We start from the raw sequence: 12,340 nt of genomic DNA, 5'->3' as shown, positions 1-12,340 counted from the left end.
TAGCTGTCTTCCAAATTTCATGGCACAGATGAGTGAGCACTTCCAGCGCTGCATCCATTTGTTGAAACATCACAGTTGATATTCCATCAATTCCTGGAGCCTTCTTTTTTGCCAATGAGTTCAGTGCAGCTTGGACTCCTTCCTTCAGTACCATCGGTTCCTGATCATGTGCCACCTCTTGAAATGGTTGAACCTTGACCAATTCTTTGTGGTACAGTGACTCTGTGTATTCCTTCCATCTCCTTTTGATGCTTCCTGTGTCATTTAATATTTTTCTCATAGAATCCTTCAGTATTGCAACTCAAGGCTTGAATTTTTTCTTCAGTTCTTTCATCTTGAGAAATGCTGAGCGTGTTCTTCCCTTTTGGTTTTCTAACTCTAGGTCTTTGCATGTGTCATTATAATACTTTACTTTGTCTTCTCGAGCCACCCTTTGAAATCTTCTCTTCAGCTCTTTTACTTCATCATTTCTTCTGTTTAATTTAGTCTCTCCTGACATTCATTTTTGTCTTTTCTTTTTTCATTTCTTTTTAATAACCTCTTGCTTTCTTCATGTTTGATGTCATTCCATAGCTCGTCTGGTCTTTGGTTATTAGTGCTCAATGCATCAAATCTATTCTTGAGATGATCTCTAAATTCAGGTGGTACATATTCAAGGTTGTACTTTGGATCAATCTGTATGCTGAGCAAATAATCTGAGAAGCTAAACTATATGAAGAAGAATTGGGCATCAGGATTGGAGCAGGACTCATTAACAACCTGCAACATGCAGATGACACAACCTTACTTGCTGGAAGTGAAGAGGACTTTAAACATTTACTGATGAAGATCAAAGACTACAGCTTTCAGTATAGATTAAACCTCAACATAAAGAAAACAAAAATCCTCACAACTGGACCAATAAGCAACACCATGATAAACAGAGAAAAGATTGAAGTTGTCATGGGATTTCGTTTTACTTGGACCCACAGTCAACGCCCATGGAAGCAGCAGTCAGGAAATCAATGTATTGCACTGGGCAAATCTGCTGCAAAAGACCTCTTTAAAGTGTTGATGTCACGTTGAAGACTAAGGTGCCCCTGACCCAAGCCGTGGTGTTTTCAGTCACCTCATATGCATGCGGAAAGCTGGAAAATGAATAAGGAATACCGAAGAAGAATTGATGCCTTTGAATTGTGGCATTGGTGAAGAATACTGAATGTATCATGGACTGCCAAAAGAATGAACAAACCTGTCTTGGAAGAAGTACAACCAGAATGTTCCTTAGAAGCAAGGATGGTGAAACTTCATCTTACATACTTTGGACGTGCTATCAAGAGGGATCAATCTCTGGAGAAGGACATCATGCTTGGTAAAGCAGAGGGTTGGCAAAAAAGAGGAAGACCCTCAACTAGATGGATTGACAGTGGCTGTAACGATGGGCTCAAGCATAACATGGATTATGAGGATGGTGCAGGACTGGGCAATGTTTCCTTCTGTTGTACATAGGGTCACTGTGAGTCGGAGCTGACTCAATGGCACCTAACAACAACGACTTCCCTAATAAACCCAATAATCATGAGTAGTGTTGTCTGTGAGCTCTGTGTGGCCACTGTAACAAATTGTTGAACTCAGCAAAGAAGTAGAGTGGCCCTGGGAGGGACAGATGGTGTCAGAATTGGTAGAAAGAGAAGGTGAAGAGAGGAGGCATGTCTGACCTCTGCCTTATAGGAATCAGTCTTGGGTTGTTGATCTTGATTCTCCTTCCTCCTTGTGAAGTTAGACCAGGAGGTCGGATGCCACCTCCACACCATTTTTATACCAAGTTTGCAGATGGAGCCAAACATTAAGGAGAGACTATTTAAAATGATCACTCCTTAGAAGCAAGGATGGTGAGACTTGGCTTGCTTACTTTGGACATGTCACCAGGAAAGACCAATCACTTAAGGACATCACTGCATTGTTCTTAGGCACCGTTGAGTTGGTTCTGACTCATAACGACCCCATGTACAACAGAATGAAAAATCGCTGGTCCTGCGCCATCCTCACAATTCTCATTATGCCTGAGCCCATTGTTACATCACTGTGTCAGTCCATCTCCTTGAGGGTCTTCTTCTTTTTTGCTGACCCTCTACTTCACCAAGCATGATGTCCCTCTCCAGGAACTGATCCCTCCTGATAACATGTCCCAAGTATATGAGATGAAGTCTTGCCATCCTTGCTTCTAAGGAGCATTCTGGCTGTATTTCTTCCAAGACAGATTTGTTCGTTCCTTTGGCAGTCCATGGGACATTCAATATTCTTCACCAACACCATAATTCAAAGGTTTCAATTCTTCTTTGGTCTTCCTTATCCACTGTCCAGCTTTTGCATGCACACAAGGCGATTGAAATGACCATGGCTTCGGTCAGGCATACTGTAGTCCTTAAAGTGATGTCTTTACTTTTTAACACTTTATAGAGGTCTTTTGCAGCAAAATTGCCCAATGCAATGTGTCTTTTGATGTCTTGACAGCTGCTTCTATGGGTGTTGATTGTGGATCCAAGCAAAATGAAATCCTTGACAACTTCAATCTTTTCCCCATTTATTATGATGTTGCTTATTGGTCCAGGTGTGAGGATTTTTGTTTTCTTTATGGTTGGGTTTATGTTGAGGTGTAATCCATATTGAATGTTGTGGTCTTTGATCTTCATTAGTAAGTGCTTCAAGTCCTCTTCACTTTCAGCAAGCAAGGTTGTGTCATCTGCAAAATGCAGGTTATTGAGTACTCCTCCAATCCCGATGCCCCGTTCTTCTTCATATAGTCCAGCTTCTCGGATTATTTGCTCAGCATACAGATTGAATAAGTATGTTGGAAGGATACAACCCTGACATACATTTTTCCTGACTTTAAACCACACAGTATTCCCTTTTTCTCTTTGAACACCTGCCTCTTGATCTATGTACAGGTTCCTCGTTAAGTGTTCTGGGATTCCCATTCTTCAAAATGTTATCCGTAATTTGTTATAATCCACATAGTTGAATGCCTTAGCATAGTCGATAAAACACAGGTACACATCTTTCTGGTAATCTCTGCTTTTGGCCACAATCCAAATGACATCGGCAGTGATATCCCTGGTTCCACGTCCTCTTCTGAATCTGGCTTGAATTTCGAGCAGTTCCCTATTGATATTGCTGCAGCCACTTTTGAATGATCTTCATCAAAATTTACTTGCACGTAGTATTAATGATATTGTTCGATAATTTCTTCATTCAGTTGGACTACCTTTCTTTGGAATAGGCATAAATATAGATCTCTTCTAGTCGGTTGGCCAGGTAGCTGCCTTCCAAGTTTCTTGGCAAAGATGAGTGAGCGCTTCCAGCACTGCATCTGTTTTTTGAAATATCTCAATGGGTATCCTGTCAAGTCCTGGAGGCTTCTTTTTCTTCAATGCCTTCAATGCACCTTGGGCTTCTTCCTTCAGTGCTGTTGATTCCTGATCATATGTTACCTCCTGAAATGGTTGGACGTTACCAATTCTTTTTGGTATAGTGACTCTGTGTATTTCATCGTCTTTTGATGCTTCCTGAGTCATTAAATATTTTCCCCATAGAATCCTTCAATATTGCAACTCAAGGCTTGAATTTTTTCTTCATTTCTTTCATCTTGAGAAATGCTGAGTGTGTTCTTCCCTTTTGGTTTTCTATCTCCAGCTCTTTGCATATGTCATTACAATACTTTACTTTGTATCTTTGAGGTGCCCTTTGAAATCTTTTGTTCAGTTCTTTTACTTCATCAATTCTTCCTTTTGCTTTAGCTGCTCGACGTTCGAGAGCAAGTTTCAGAGTCTCCTCTGACAGCTATCTTGGTCTTTTTTTTCTTTCCTGTCTTTTCAGTGCCCCCTTGCCTTCTTCATGTATGATGTCCTTGATGCCATTCCACAACTCTTCTGGTCTTCAGTCATTAGTGTTCAATGCATCAAATCTATTCTTGAGATGGTCTCTAAATTCAGGTGGGATACACTCAAGGTCATACTTTAGCCCTCATGGACTTCTTCTAATTTTCTTCAGTTTCAACTTGCACTTGCTTATGAGTGATTGATGGTCTGATCTGTGGTCAGTACTTGGCCTTGTTCTGACTGATGATATTGAGCTCTTCTATCATCCCTTTCTACAGAAGTAGTTGATTTGATTCTTGTGCTTTCCATCCGGTGAGTTCAATGTGTACAGTTGCTGTTTTTGTTGTTGAAAAAAGGTATTTGCAATGAAGAAGTCATTGGTCTTGCGAAATTCTATTTTGTGATCCCTGGCATCATTTCTATCACCAAGGCCATATTTTCCAGCCACCAATCCTTCTTCTTTGTTTCCAACTTTTGTGTTCAATTCACCAGTAATTATCAATGCATCCTGATTGCACGTTTGATCAATTTCAGACTGCTGAAGTTGGTAAAAATCTTCAGTTTCTTCATCTTTGGTCTTAGTGGTTGGTGTGGAAATTTTAATAATAGTCATATTAGCTGGTCTTCCTTGTAGGCGTAGGGATATTATTCTATCACGGAGGGCATTGTGCTTCAGGATAGATCTTGAAATATTCTTTTTGACCATGAATGCGACACCATTCCTCTTCAAGTTTTCATTCCTTGCGTAGCAAGCCATATGACTGTCTGATTCAAAATGGCTTATACCAGTCCATTTCAGCTCACGAATGCCTAAGGTATCAATGCTTATGGGTTCTATTTCAGTTATAATGATTTCCAATTTTCCTAGATTCATACTTCGTGCATTCCACGTTCTGATTTAGTGGGTGTTTGCAGCTGTTTCTTCTCGTTTTGAGTAGTGCCGCATCAGCGAATGAATGTCCTGAAAGCTTGATTTCATCTACATCATTAAAGTTGACTTTACTTTGAGGAGGCAGCTCTTCCCCAGTCATATTGTGGGTGCCTTCCAACCTGAGGGGCTCATTTTCTGTCACTGTATCAGACAATGTTCTGCTGCTAGTCGTAAGGTTTTCACTGGCTAATCTTTTTCAAAAGCAGACTGGCAGGTCCTCTTTCCTAGTCTGTCTGTGTGGAAGCTCAGCTGAAACCTGTCGGTCATGGGTGACCCTGCTGGTATTTGAATACCTGTGGCATAGCTTCCAGCATCACAGAAACACGCCAGCTCCCACAGTAAACTGACAGATACTTGGGGGAGAAAAAGACATCATGGTTGGTACAGTCAAGGGTAAGGGGATACGAGGGAAACACTTCCTGAGCTGGATTGATCCAATAACCACAATAATGGACTCAAACATACCCATGATCATGAAGATGGCACAGGACCGGGCAACATTTTCTTCTGTTGCATATAAGGTTAGGCCTCTCTGCCAGAGGCAAGCAATGGGTGGCCAGGCAGAGGCTCAAGCTCTGAGTGGTATGGGGCTGAGCCCTCCTCCTTGTCCCTGCCTGCCTGGGGGCACATGGGGGACAGAGAAGGGCACGGCAGTCCAGTGCGGAGTGAGTGTCTGCAGAGACAGCTCTCCTGTGCCAGCTGAGCCCCCCACCCAAGCTGTGGCAACATCTGCAAGGCCAGGTAGCCCCTCCCTGGTGCCCCTGCTCAGATGAGGGTCCCAGTCTGGGGTCATCCTCCCGACACTCATCTTAGGTTCCTGAGGGGAGCCCAGTGTGTGGCTGGCACCCCGAGAACACATGTACCAGATTGGTGAGGTGCCCGGTGAGTGTGAGGCCTCCTGGGAGCCAGATTTGTGTTCTCCTAGGGCTGATGAGGTCTCCTGGGGTGGGGGAAGGTGGAGTCTCTTCATTTGCTGAATCAGCACAAGGTCCAGCCCTTCCCAGCAGTGGCAGCCCCATGACTCCATTCTGTGTTAACGGGAGCCTTGGACAGAGGTCACCCCTAGGACAGAGACCAGGCCACTATTGCTGACTATGTCCTGTCTCTCTTGGGCCTCCAAACACTCCTGCTCGGAGGCCGGAAGCCCAGGAAGAGGGACCCACGTCAGGATTTCCTGCTGCTGGGCCCACCCCCACTTGTGGACAGAGACATCCTCCATGGGTGCTGGGATAAGCAAAGTCAAGAGAGAGAACAAGGGGGAGTGGGGCTCCCTTGTGTGCCTCGGGAACTTCCGGAAAGAACTCCAGAGTCAGCACAGCAGATTTTCTGCCTGCGGTTACGCACGTGTCCCACGTGTGACCAGGACGTGTGTGCAGGGATCTGCTCAGCTGTTGGGTGCAGCTAGAGGTGCGTTTGTGCTTTAGACAGGGCTTAATGGCATCAGCTGTGACTATTACGCTGCTCAAAATCCCGAATCCGACCCTAGAGCACCCCGATGACAAAAGGGAGAGGCAGCATGAGTGGTGTCGATAAACCCAAAGAGGGAGCATTTCTTGGTGGTACCAAAAGGCCTGATTTTCTCTTTTTTTTTTTAAATTGTGCTTTAGGTGAAAGTTTACGGCTCAGGTTATTTTCTCATTCAAAAATTTATATACACATTGTTTTGCGACAAGGGCCTGATTTTCTAGGTCAGTATGTTTTTCTTGTGAAAGGCATTCAGTGGTATAATTCTTGCCTTCCATGTGGAAGAGACAGGCTCAACTCCGGGCCTATGCACCTCACATGCAGCCGTCAACCATCTGCCAGTAAAAAGAATAAAACAAAACAACCCATTGCTGTCGGGTGAATTCCAACTCATAGTGACCCTATAGGACGGAGTAGAACTACCCCAGAGGGTTTCCAAGGAGCACCTGGTGGTGGAGGCTTCCATGTTGCTGTGATGCTGGACAGGTTTCAGTGGAGCTTTCAGAATAACGTGAACTAGGAAGAAAGGCCTGGGGACCTACTTCCAGACATCAGCCAGTGAAAACCCTATGGATCTCAGTGGTCCAATCCACAACTAGTCACGGGGACAGCGCAGGACCAGGAAGCATTTCGTTCCATTATGCTTGAGGTCTCCATGAGTAGGGGTCTAACCTGATAGCAGCTAACAACATGTTTTCCCTCCTGAAACTTTTGCTTCGGCCAACCTTAAAGCTAATCTATAATTGTAAAAATGGCATGGGGGCAGTGTCTGACCTTCTCTAACTTCACAAGGGGAAAGAAGAATTAAAATCAACAGCCCAAGGCTGATTCCTGTGAGGCGAGAGTCAGGCATGCCTCCCCTCTCCACCATCTGTACCAATTCTGACACCAACCATCCCTCCTACGGCACTCTCTACTTCTCTGCTGGGTTCGATAATTCATTGCAATGTCTACCCAGAACTCGCAGACCTTATGGGGTTTATTAGGGAAGTAATGTCTACCCAGAACTCGCAGACCTTATGGGGTTTATTAGGGAAGTAAAAAAAAAAAAGGGAAGTAACAGGTTATAATTCCATCAGGACATCCTCTTCCCAGCCGTGCTTACAGGCATGCCTCTCCCTGGCCCTTGGTCTCTGCCCAAAGGCACTCAGCTTTCTCGCTCTGTGGGCCGGGAAGCCTACTGTGCTGTCTCCTGTGGGTCTCTCCTGCCAGTCTGTCCCTCCTTGGTGGCGGTAGGCTCTCTTTCCTGCCTCTGGGGTGGCTTATTTAAAAACCAGTAGGATGGCAAAACTGACCAATCCCTTTGGTGGGCCACAATTACCCTATGACACAGTCCTGCCCAATCACTTGGGTGGGAGTTACAAGACCGTGCCGAGAAAGGCCATGAAAAAGCCATCCACCAGACTGCAATATTCTATCAGCTCACCCTGTAGGGGCCCTTAGAAGATGGAGTCAGAGCTGGGCCACATGGTGTGTGGATGCTGGGTTGGGATGTACACCCTTGCCACAACACACCCTGTTGTAAATTGAATTGTGTCCCCCTAAAGATATGTTTAAGTCCTAACCCTGTACCTGTGAATGTGACCTTGTGTTATGGATTGAATGTGTCCCCCTAAAATGTATGTCAACTTGACTAGGCCATGATTCCCAGTATTGTGTAATTATTCTCCATTTTGTCATTTTGTCCTGAGTTGTAAATCCTGCCTCTATGATGTTAATGAGGCAGGATTAGAGGCAGTTATGTTAATAGGCAGAACACAGTCTATAAGATTAGGTTGTATCTTGAGTCAATCCCTTCCGAGATATAAAAGAGAGAAGTAAGCAGAGAGATAGGAGGACCTCGTGCCACCAAGAATGAAGAACCAGGAGGAGATTGCATACTTTGGACCTGAGGCCCCTGTGCTGAGAAGCTCCTAGACCAGGGGAAGATTGATGACAAGGACCTTCCTCCAGAGCCAACAGAGAAAGCCTTCCCCTGGAGCTGGTGTCCTGAATTTGGACTTGTAGCCTCCTAGACTGAGAGAGAATAAATTTCTCTTTGTTAAAGCCATCCACTTTAGTATTTCTGTTATATCAGCACTAGATAATTAAGACACTTTGAGGAAATAGGGTCTTTCTTTGAAGTCATACCAGAGCGGGTGGGTCCTAGTCCTTGCTGAGTGGTGTTTGAAAAGGGGAGGACAGACATGCAAACAGTCACACACCAGGAGATGCCAGGGGAAGATGCATCTACAAGCTGCAAAGGAATGCCAAGGATTGCTGACAGCAGCCAGAAACCAGGAGAGGCTCACAGAAGTAACTGACACAGCTGAGACCCTGACTTGGACATCTAGCCTCCGGACTGTGAGAAAATTAATTTCTGTTCCTTAAAGCTACCCGCTTTGTGGTATTTCTTAAATACCTAAGAAACTAAGACATTAGCCTTCACCTTGCAGCCTAGGCCTGATGTTAGGTATGAATGGGGAGCCCACTTTGGCTGGTGTAACAGAGCCCAACAGCTGTGGTATACATACACACAGGAGCTTCCAGGCCAGTGTGGATGAGGGCGTGTGGTCATCCTCCAAGTCCAGGATGGAGCTCCAGCTATCAAAACCGTGTTCCAAGTAGTAGGATGGATGAGTGGTGGGGACTGGAAACCATGTCCCCAAATGCGAGTCAGCAGCAACTAACAACACCCATAGTGGAAGAAGGGTTTCCTCAGTGGTGTGTCTTAGTCATCTAGTGCTGCCATAACAGAAATACCACAAGTGGATGGCTTTAACAAAGAAAAATTTATTTTCTCACAGTCTAGTAGGTTACAAGTCCAAATTCAGGGCGTCAGCTTCTCTCTCTCTGTCAGCTCTGGTGAAGGTCCTTGTCCTCAATCTTCCCCTAGTTGAGGAGCTTCTCAGGCACAGGGACCCCATGTCCAAAGGACATGCTCTGCTCCTGGCGCTGCTTTCTTGGTGGTACAAGGTCCCAAACTCTCTGCTTGCTTCTCTTTCCTTTTATCTCTTGAGAGATAAAAGGTGGCGCAGGCCACACCCCAGGGAAACTCCCCTTACCTTGGATCAGGGAGGTGACCAGAGTGAGGGTGGTGTTACAATCCCACCCTAATCTTCTTAACATAAAATTACAATCACAAAATGGAGGACAACCACGTATGTCCTAACCAAGTTGATACACACATTTCTGGGGGGACATAATTCAACCCATGACAGGTGGCTAGGCAGGTTAAATCATTGTGAGGCCTTCGGTTCCTTTATTTACATTATATCAAAGAGTTCCTGGCATCCTGTGGTGTTAACATGGGTCACCCTGAGTCCAGGTTCCAGGTAGGCAGCCCAGTAGTGACAAGAAGGACACTTGGCAGTGTGAGCTAGCCGGCTCTGGGAATCTATCCTGCACACATTCTGCAGAGCTTTACCCACATCCACGGCAGCTCCTGCTGTGCTCGGTAGCTGAGCTGCCCCACTGGGCACGACTTTTTGTTGGGACCCTACTCCCTGGTCTTGGGAAGGGGGTGCTAGGGAATTTGAGGGGAACTGACTTTTCACTCACAAAGTAACTCCTTCAACTAATGTCATTACCAGGTCTTCTAGCACAGGGACAACTTCCTATGAGAGGGAAGAGGACTCCTCGGGAATGGGGTCCCCGGATTATCCCACTTAACCCATTCCAGTTCTCTGGGCCCTGTTGCCCCGACAAGGCTCTGGCTTTCCCGTAAGACATTGGTGAGGCAGCACATTTGTCTTCTGTGGCTATTTCGCAACTGTCAGAACCCAGCTGTGTGTGTGGCTACAAGAGGCGGGGTCTGTACAGTCCTGGACAGCTTCCCCCACGGAGTTCTTGAATTCTTCCTGCTTGTACAGCGTCCACGGCAGGAACGCTTAGTCCCCAGGTTCTTGCCTTTCCCAAGCATGTCACTCATGGAGACCATGAGTGATGGTGTGATCCCAGGGGTAGCCACTGGGTGCCAAGGACTGCCACATCCCTGTCCCCCCACACTCATGGCTGCTCAAGACCTCTAGCCACGCTTGGGTCAGACCTTCAACCTTCAGGTTGCCATCTTCCAAAAGGTTCCTTGTCTTCCACCCATTCCAGGAACACGTTCTTCATTCACCTGCCATCTTCGTGGGCACAATGGAAGCCAACTCCGGAAACCAACTCTGGCTCATTTAAGCAGGAGCCAGGTTATGGGGAGGAAACTGGGTCACTCACAAAGCAGGTGGGAGGCCCAAGCAAGAGTCCTGACATATCAAACACCACAGACATGGTCTGTTTGGGATGCCGGGGTTGGCTTTCGGTCCTGGGGCCATGGCACAAGGCTTGGGCTTGCATCTGTGGGCAGCTCCCATGCCCTCAACCTCCATGGGTCACAGGTCCAAGAAAGGGACTTATGGCTCATCCTACCCCTGGGAACAGTGTCATGACCACAGATGGCTAAAATGTGGCAGATGTCCAGTTTAGACGACATGAGGAATGAAACTGCTTCCAAGCACTGCACTCACTGAGGAGTGACAGAAGTTGGGGAGGTCCCCTTCTTCCTGGGAGCCCTTTGCTCTTCACCTGTCTGTCTTGGGAGGTTGGGACTTTGCCGCCTTGGAAGTGTCCTGTGATAGGTCCCTTGCATCAGAGTGGCCCTTGGTGGTCATCCAAGTGGCCCAGACAGCCCTCGCCCGGACAGGTCCAGGGTCTTGGTTTCCCCTGGGGGTACGGGAGGCCCAGAACCACAGTGAGATGGTCTGAGGGAGCCCCGTCTGGCTGTGCCCCCAGGATCTACCCCGATTAGCTCTCACAGGGACTGGGGAAGTGAGCCAGAGCGGGGACAAAGGTCTAGCTCCTGGTCTGGGCTGGTTCGAGGTACAGGGCTGGACAAGTCTGCTGAGGAGGCAGCCGCCTCTTCAAAGCCATCCTGCTTTGGAAGGAGAGCTGTGGGTGCCCTCTCCTCTGCAGACACACTTTCTGGCCGTCAGTGGAGGCCAGGCCCCCCCTGCAGCGCCTGCCCACTCTGGATGAGCCTACGTGGCCAGGGCCACAGGGCAGACCTGGGAGCCGTGGGGATGGCGGCAGCAACCACCGGGCGCAGGTTGGGGTATTGAGGGACAGACCCGGGACAGCAGTCACGTGGTGCTGGCATGGGTGGGGGCGGTGGGCGAGGCCAATCCTCCTCAGGCTTCAGTCTCCCAATTTGCCCGGAGGAAGGGGCTGGCTGTGGGCAGGTCCACCGAGCTCCCCGCAGACCTGGTCCCCGAGAGTACAGCATGAGTTCCAGACCCTGGGTGCCCCCGGGTCCCCCGAGCTCAGAGGCTGCAAGAGCCTTTGGCCGTGCTCCCTCTAAGTCCTGAGGTGGGGGAGGGGTACTCCTCAGACCTGGGGATCCTGGGTCGCGGGAGGATTTCCTCACTGGGGTCAGGAAGGCAAAGGTCGCCTCCTGAGGCGGCTGTCCCCGCCCGCCTGCCTGCCTCTGCCCCGCGCCCCTCCCGGCTCTGCCCTGCGCGCGTGGGGGCTCCACGCCCGGGGTCGCCTGTGCATTGCACACGACCCGGAATCGTGCAGGAGCTATCCATTCGCTCCAACTAGAAAAATAGGACATCTGGAGAACGCAGTGAAGAAAAGTCCACGTCCAGGGCCATCCCGGCAATGACGCCCGCTCTGCTGAGATCTGAGCTGACGTGCGCCGGCCGCTCACCGGTTTCGGCCGCTCTGCAGCACACGCTGGCCTGAATAATAGTAATAACAACAACAAAAGCAGCCACGCGTCGGGCTCAGTCTGCAGCTTCGCCTTCCACGGATAACGGCGGCCCCGGGACGCGAACCCGTGGTTCCAGACCACTCAGCCGCCGCGCTCTGCCCCCAGGGGGCGCCCACGCACCTCCCTCCATGCGCTTTCCGCGGCGTGCTCGTCCCCGCGCCGCCGGCCGCGCGCGCGCCGTCCACGGGGTGCCCGCCCCGGCCGTCGTCCGTCGCCGCGTGCGTGCGCGTGCGTGCGTGCGGCGCGAGCTGCGTGCGTGCGCGTGCGCGGCCCAGAAAGCGCCGCTCGGAGGCTGAGGCGGCTCCTGCTGAGGCGGGTCCTGCTGAGGCGGCTCCTGCTGAGGCGGCTCCTCCT

Source organism: Elephas maximus, chromosome 7, assembly GCF_024166365.1.
Source record: "Elephas maximus indicus isolate mEleMax1 chromosome 7, mEleMax1 primary haplotype, whole genome shotgun sequence".
NCBI lineage: Eukaryota > Metazoa > Chordata > Mammalia > Proboscidea > Elephantidae > Elephas > Elephas maximus.
The sequence above is the reverse complement of the archived record's forward strand: the minus strand, read 5'-3'. Positions refer to the sequence as shown.